The sequence below is a fragment of the Lissotriton helveticus genome, chromosome 7, assembly GCF_964261635.1.
Source record: "Lissotriton helveticus chromosome 7, aLisHel1.1, whole genome shotgun sequence".
Taxonomy (NCBI): domain Eukaryota; kingdom Metazoa; phylum Chordata; class Amphibia; order Caudata; family Salamandridae; genus Lissotriton; species Lissotriton helveticus.
In genome coordinates, this window is record NC_136068.1 from 710,810,711 (window position 1) to 710,818,532 (window position 7,822).

At 42.8% G+C, this 7,822-nt stretch overlaps 1 pseudogene; it reads right to left on the reverse strand.

Annotated features, from left to right (window-relative positions):
• Positions 1 to 581: 581 nt before the first annotated feature.
• Positions 582 to 7,481, reverse strand: LOC144766988 (vesicular integral-membrane protein VIP36-like; annotated as a pseudogene).
• Between the last annotated feature and the right edge of the window lie 341 nt (positions 7,482 to 7,822).

Genomic DNA, 7,822 nt, shown 5'->3' on the forward strand with positions numbered 1-7,822 from the left:
CCTGGCGCCTTACCAGAGGGCAAAGCTAAAATGGTGCCCTATAACTCCCCAGCAATTATATCCACCTGCAACACTTCTGTCTAAGATTCCTCCACCTTTGGCAGCACTGTCCTCCCACTAACAAGGAGGGAATGGTGTGTACAGCACTCCTGTGCACAAAGGCAAGGACTTCCATCATGAATTTCACACGTACCCCCCTGAAGTGAAGAAGCCAAAGTAACTACTATCCTAACCCAAAAAAGGAAAACAATTAAACAGTATACCAGGCCAACCACTCCATCAATGCAAGTGGCCATCCATTCAACCAAACCAGTCCAGTTTTCTCATCAACTCCCCTTGTCCGCCGGTATTCAAGTGTGCTGAGGAATATGGTTGTGCTTCACAAAAGGACTTCTCTGAAATGGCAAGAAAGCCCCAAACGTCCCAAACATCCAGAGAGCCGGAAATTCAAGTCTTACTTCTGCTGCTGTCAACTCAAAACAAAAAATTACAAAAATATTCTACACAACTGTCAGTCTTTAGAGAAAGTTCTTGTACAATCCACATCTCGGAGGCGAAAGGTGATTGGCCGCGATCCATCTTCAATAGAAACCTTTGTTCCTCTCCTGGCGTTTCTGAAACACCAGTGCGCCTACCACAGCACAGACAATGGTGTCGAGCAAGGTGCACAGCAACAGCATGAACACTTTCCACCCGGTCTGGGGCCCGCTGCGGGAGTTACCAGTCGGGTCATCATCAACGTTATCTTTCGGAGACTGGAGCAGGCTGGCGCCGGGCTTGATCTTGGTCCAGTCCACATTCTCATCCTCAGGCGGGTGCACCACCATCAGCTGGAACACCTTCAGAGAGATGCTGTTGTGGTTGTCAGACAAAACTCCTGTGGCGAAAGAGGCCCCAAAGAAGTAGCCAGTAGGCAAACAGACTCCAGCAATGTCAAGGCAATTCTTCCATGCATTCTTATCTTCAATGTCCGCAGTGGTCGAAGTGGGCGGGATCGGAAGGGCACGGTGTGCCCCTACTTCTTTTATTAAAAAGATTCCATTCCCCTACTTTTTCTTTTCAAAACTGTGTCCCAGGATGACAGAAATAGCAAAGGCATTCAGATAAGATTGCCATGCTTTCGTGGATGTTTTGGAATGGGCAGAGAAGGAAAAGGACTCTGCCTCTTCCTTACTGCCCAGAGAAGATACAGACGATGTCCTCTTTTTTTCTGTGCTTGCAGCTGACCAACCCTCCCTCTCCCTATTATTCCCTCTCTTTCTGTCTTAGTCCTCACTTACTGAAAACCATGTCTTGAAGAAAAAGTTCACAACCTCTCTTTCCTTCTTTTATTTAGTTGCTTCCCTGTGAAATGGATCCAAAAAAGAAAAAACACTCTTGCGGGAAATGCAATTTTTCTGACATTTTTCTATTCCAAAGTGCAGCCTCGGGATGGAGGGAAATAAAAGGTTTTAAATATGAAAAAGAAATACATAACTAAATAAAGCAAGACAGAGTGGTTGTAAAGTGGCCAGAGTGGTTTTATTCACATCCAAACACATCTCAGCCTCACTTAACAAACTTTGCAGTGAAGCACTACTTTTGTTTTCCCGTCTTTCTTTGAACACCATTGTTGTCCCCAGGTGGAGAAGTGCACCATTCCTGGATGTATTGCAATACCTGGTTGATGGGTGGATTGGAAAACAAAATGTGTACCATGGCTGTGTTTATGGATGTGGTCTTTTTAAACCATACTGCTTATGTTTTGTAAGGATATAAGCTATGGACTTTGAAACAGGAAACAACCTTACCAACGCAACTTTTACAACGCACTACCATTACAACAAAACTTTTACAATGCAACATCCATTACATCGCATGCCATTACAACGCAACCATTACAATGCATGACTCTACAACGCATACCACTACAACGCATGTCATTACAACGCATACCATTACAACGCATAACATTACAACGCATAGTACCCTTACACTATCCAACACTTACCCTACTTTTGCACCCCCTGGAGTTAGAATAGTAATTTTTACCCCTACACTATCTAACACTTACCCTACTGTTGCACCCCCCTGGAGTTATAATAGTAATTTTTACCCCTACACTATCCAATACTTACCATACATGCAATGTAATGTTATGCGTTATAATGGTATACGTTGTAAAGGCAGTATGCGTTGTAATGGAATGCGTTGTAAAGGTAGTTTTTTAAAAATTTGTTGTAATGGCATGCGTTGTAATGGAATGCGTTGTAATGGATGTTGCGTTGTAAAAAATGTATTGTAAAGGTATGCGTTGTAAAAGTATGCGTTGTAACGTCATACATCCCTTTGAAACGGTTCCCTTCAGGGCCCTGTAGTCATGTCCTTAACTTTGCTGATTTCTGAATTGTGAGTGAGAGATCGTTAAGGTAACCATGTTGTTACTGCTTACATTTCACCTGCTTTACTTAATCTTGCATTCCCTATGAGTGTTTGCTTTTACTTTTTTTTTTTTTAGGCAGCATATTACACTTATCAAGTGCATAATTTGAATCGAGCCACATCCAATATATTTTATATTTATATTTATATTTATAGCGGGCCCAATTAGGTTATAGCTGAAGGCAGTGTGAGTTTCTCTCAGTGGGGCAGTATGGTTTTCAGTAGGGGAGAGGATGTGGCACTATGGCCAGAGCTGTCGAATTTGGAACTAGGGAATCGGGTTCAGCCTTCATGACCAGTCCACCAGACCACTCTACTGAGGGAGCATATTCCCATGTTAGACCTTAGAAGGCCCCACTAGACCTTAGAAGTCCTGATATCCTAGCACAAGAAGGTGTACCCTAGTGGTGTCAATTGTGGTTAAACCTTGAAGGCATGTCTACCACAATCCATACTGAAGTTCATTTCCAGTCGTGCGAGCAGGTCTACAAAGCAGCACACCCTAAAGCAACAGTGATCCAGTCACTATGACTGTCACTGAGGTCACATGAACCTTGAGCAGGTTAGGGCGGCGCGAACGGTGTGACCGCACTGGGTACCTATTTTGGGTAAGTGCGTAGTGTTTGCAAGTATATTATGGTTTTTCAAAAACTTGCTGCCTCCTTCCTGGCCTCCAGCAATTTTCAGCAACAATAAAAATGTCATGATAACTTGAGTGATTGAAGTTCTTCCTAGAAAGAGGTCAGAGTTTTGTCTAGTGGAAGGGTTGACTCCTGGAAAGGTAGCACAGAGGGTGAATGTGCCTGCTGCAAAGAACATGTACCATGCAGATCACAAAGTGCACAAAATGTTAACTAGGTTAGTAGGTTACTGCTTTTGTCAGAGAGATCCTTTTGTTACTTGCAGTTTATAAGTTAAAATCCTAACATAGAACAGTGAGCTATTAAACTATACTGCCTACTAGTATGGTTGTCATGTGGCTTCTACACCTTGTAGTCCTTAGTCTTATGTAACATTTCATATACAGTGATTTACACACATATAAATGATTGTCTCTGTGTGGTGTGTGTGATGTAAAGTTCTCTGACACCGTACACTGGTATGAGTGGTACTGTAAATCAAATTTGATGCATCTGAGAAAGAGCGTGGTTAAGGAGATTTGAGGGGGACTGTTAAAGGGTGGTAGTGAGGAAGTCAGAGGCGTAGGTGATCATTGGGGCCACCAACAAACATGGTTGCACAGGGCGCCACCAGCACTAAAGCTGGCCCTGCCCTTGAGGCCAGTCTGCCTCACCCATTGGTACCTATATTGGCTTTGTTTTAGCAGTAGTCGCTGCAACTCACCAAGGATTGGCAATGCAGGATTTGCATGCACACCAAACTAGTTTGCAAACTTCACAGTCTCTCTGCTTCATGCACAAAGACTTTTAACATGTGCTACCTGCTCTGGAGCCACTGGAATTATGCAGCAATGGGGGATAACATGATGCTGCAGTGTTGACTAAATTATGCAACAAAAAAACGGCTGCACCTAATGCAATATATTTTCTTATACTTTATTATTTAGGCATCTTAACACATGTTAAGTCTCTGCAAAGATTCTGCCTCATTACTATCAGTACAACATACAAATGCAGCAGTGAGAAAGGTGATCAGTCAACCTTTGTAAAGGGCCGTCCACTTTGCAGCAACTCAAGTCACGTTTTTTAGTAACTTTTTATCCGTTTGAGCTACAAAAATGATTAGAACTGTAAGATTATGAAGTGGATGATGTATTATGTGGCAATATGGCAGAGCCATCATTATATAGAAAACATTTGCAAACTAGGATATTTTGCCATTCATGTTTGAACTGCTCTTGTGGAAGAAGAGAGAAGTGCTAATGAGAGAAACTGCATGGCGTGGAGACAAATGCCTTGTGATTCCACTTTTAAGCGTATTTGGGACATTGTGTGATTAGAAATATATTCCACTTTGTGAACGTATTTAAATGCAAATAACTCCTATTAAACCCTAAATAATCAAGTGGTTGAATTAAATAACACAATAGGTTGTAACTGGTCGGTGAAATGCCAAACAAATACTAAAAATTGGGATGTTTGGCACATTCTGGCCACACCTCTGACTCCGCCCACTGGTTCAATCCTTGGGTTATCCCCACCCTCAGAGTCTCCCACAGTTCACCTACTTTTTTCCCCCACTTGGACCACTGAATGTCCGTCATTGCCATCAGCCTGCCACAAGAGTACAAGAAAGGTGTCATGGTTCTGGTTCCAAACATCGACTGTGCATCTTGCCAGCTCAGCTGCTCGGCCATCCTTGCTGTGGTCGTATTCCAAGGAGTGATTATTCATCATGACTGAAATGTAGGGGAACACCCGCTCAGTTGTTTCGTCGTTAGGGTACGTGTCGAGAAAAAGAGCCAAGCCATGAAATTTATCTTTGCTTCCAAACACAGGACCTGGTGCAAGTCGGTCCTTTGTGTACCATAGTGCAAAACCATCCCCATGCATGTTCTTCTTGCCAGATCCATTGATCTTAAACTGAACATGCATCTCCCAGTCCTTAAGGAAACATGGCAATCTGTTCCAGATGGACCCCTCCCGACTACGCTCATCTGGTGTCAGTCGGACGTACTGGCTCATCAGCATAGTGCTTCCCCCAAGGTCCTATGAGGGCATTGAACTTGAGCCGACCCCCTGGTAGGGCTTGATCAGGCTGTGTTCCCTCTTCAGATGCTCTATGTTACCGTCCGTCAAGTCCCCCGCCGCCCCCCGCAACAGCAGGAGGAGGAAAAGCAATATGGAAATGTGAAAACAAATTTCTGATATTTATTGCATTTTTTGTTATAAATCACATACATATTGTTCACAATAATTAAACTTAGAAATGCCTTAAACCTTTTTAACAGACCTAGGGTTACTCGTAAATTAAATGTTTAAATTGCTTTCACTGATTAAGGACAACACAGTGGGTGTATTTTTAAACACTTATAAGTTTCCTTTTATTGTGTTTTTCCTACTAGCATTCTTCATGCAGGTTCAAAGCCCAAAAACACCTTACATTTCCAACTTATTTAGCGAAAGAAGGGTCAAAGATCATCTGTTTCACGAGTTCTCAAAATTTAAATCCTAAAAACCCCTGCAGGGCCATTTTCACACCTCAAAAGGCTGATTGGGGAGCAGTGAGATATAAACACCTCAAGGCCACATTGCAAGTTAAACAAGATATATAATGCCAGGCAATGTTAGCAAATTAAAGCAGTTCAATATTGTGGCAAAAAGTGGATAAGAGGTAGGGAAGCCCCCTGTCTAAAAAAACAGTAGCAGGACTCTCGCCACTTGCGTCCACCCCTGACCTGTGCCCTTCCATGTGCAGTTTTGCATTTCTCTTCAAAATCCTGGGCTCTAAAGTATCAGAGTAAAAAGAAAAAGAAATTGAATGGATGGGATATGCGAGTCAATTAGAATTCTCTATGGAAGGAAACGGATAGTGAAAATATGAAACGGAAAAAAGAAAAGTAACGCAGAAGACAAGAGTTCCAAGTAGAAGACATAGGTGGGCAAGTAAAGATAAAGGAAAGTATATTAATTTAAGTATTTTTTATTTGTGGGGCGTGGCTTGCGCGCAGCCGAGATGGCCGCATTTCTGTAAGCTCCGTTGCGCTGCCGGCAGGTTGCGCGTTTAAATACGTGACCGCACTCGTTTTTGCCCACAAGAATATCGGATTTTACCGGCGGAATGCGCAGGGAGCGCTGTGAGCGGTTTTGGTGAGGCTGCGGCGCCTTTTGGATCAACATTATGTGAGGGCTGTTTCCTCAGAAGAAGCTTCTCAAAATGGCGGCATGAACAACAGCATTTGAATGACGGCACTTTGAGGATAAATACTGTTTGTAGCCTTCTCTTGCCCTTTCAATATTCTTTTTAGTCAGCATTTCCGTGGATTTCTGCTTTGCACTTCGCCATATCATTATTACAGCGGAATATTTAAGTGCACCTTCTTCTGTTTGTCGCTCTTCCATGTACTTCATGCTTCACCTGCAGTTTGCTTCTGCTTTGGATGCCACTTTGACGTACAGCTCCTATTGTGCTGGAACTCTCGACATGTTGGTGTCTTCTCTAGCATTACCTTAGCGCATTTTTCAACCTGTACAGCGCACCTTTAGGAGGTATTGCGGTCCATATTAAGGTTTCCGCTCTTTTTGCTGTTCTTATACAATACTATATTTTTGATGCAGGTTTGTGCGCTGTTTTGACTTAATTGTTGAGGGGTAATAGGAGCATTATATTTTATGCCGTGAGTTGCTCTTACTGTTGTCTCCCAGGCGGCTGTTCTTTAACAGTGTGGTGTCTGGTGTTACCTCAGTGGAGACACCTATACGCTGAGGGCTTCCTTTTTGCTCTATTACATTTTCACATGGCAGAAAATATGGGTCTTTCTCCCAAAACCAAGGACTCTAAAGGTAACCTTAAAAGGTCTAATCAAACTTCTCCTACTCCGGAGCTTGTACCGAAGGAATCTGGTACAACTTTAGATGCTATTCTCTCTCGCCTCAATGCTGTTCATGATATTGCGCAGAGCACAAAAACTAATACTGATTTACTTCAAGATGAAGTCACAGCAATCAGGAAGAACTTAACACTTCGTGTCTCAAATGCTGAATCAAGGATAAGTGCAGTGGAGGATACCTCACACCAACAGGCTAAATCAGTGCAGAATGTGGAGCGCTCCTTGGCTACTTTACCGAGAGATCTTACGGAGCAGGAGGACAGGAATCGTAGAAGCAGTCTACGTATCTTTGGTTTACCCGAGGATGCAGAGAAAATAGCGCCATCAATGCTAGAGTTTTTGCTCAATTGGATCCCTACTGTTTCGAATATTTCCTTTCAGAGGGGCTTGAAATAGAGTGTGCACACAGAGTTCCTACTTTTAGACCGAAGTCTTCATCTCATCCTAGACCAGTGGTTTTTAAACCATTGCGGCATCAGCACTGTGAGCAAATTTTGGCGCAGATAAGGAAAACTAAGGCGATTAATTGGGAGGGCCATAGAATTGCCATATCCCAGGATTTTGCTAGAGATACGGTCATCCGACGGAAAGGTTTTCTCAATCTGCGACGACGACTTCTTGACATGAACATTCTGTTTTCCTTTGCTGGTCCTTCACGATTTGGAATAACTTTTAGAGGTCGCTTTCAGATTTTTTATCAGCCTTCTGATTTGTCTACTTTTTTGGACAATCAAACTGAATCCCAGATGGAGTCTACACCTTCTCCTGGTCCCTCTGGCTCTTGAGTATTTTTTGGGAAATATCTGTATTTTTGCTTCTAATGGTCTCTACATCTTTGCGATGTAGCTTGGGTATTTGTTACTATTTTAGAAGAAATGTTGAACTATAATT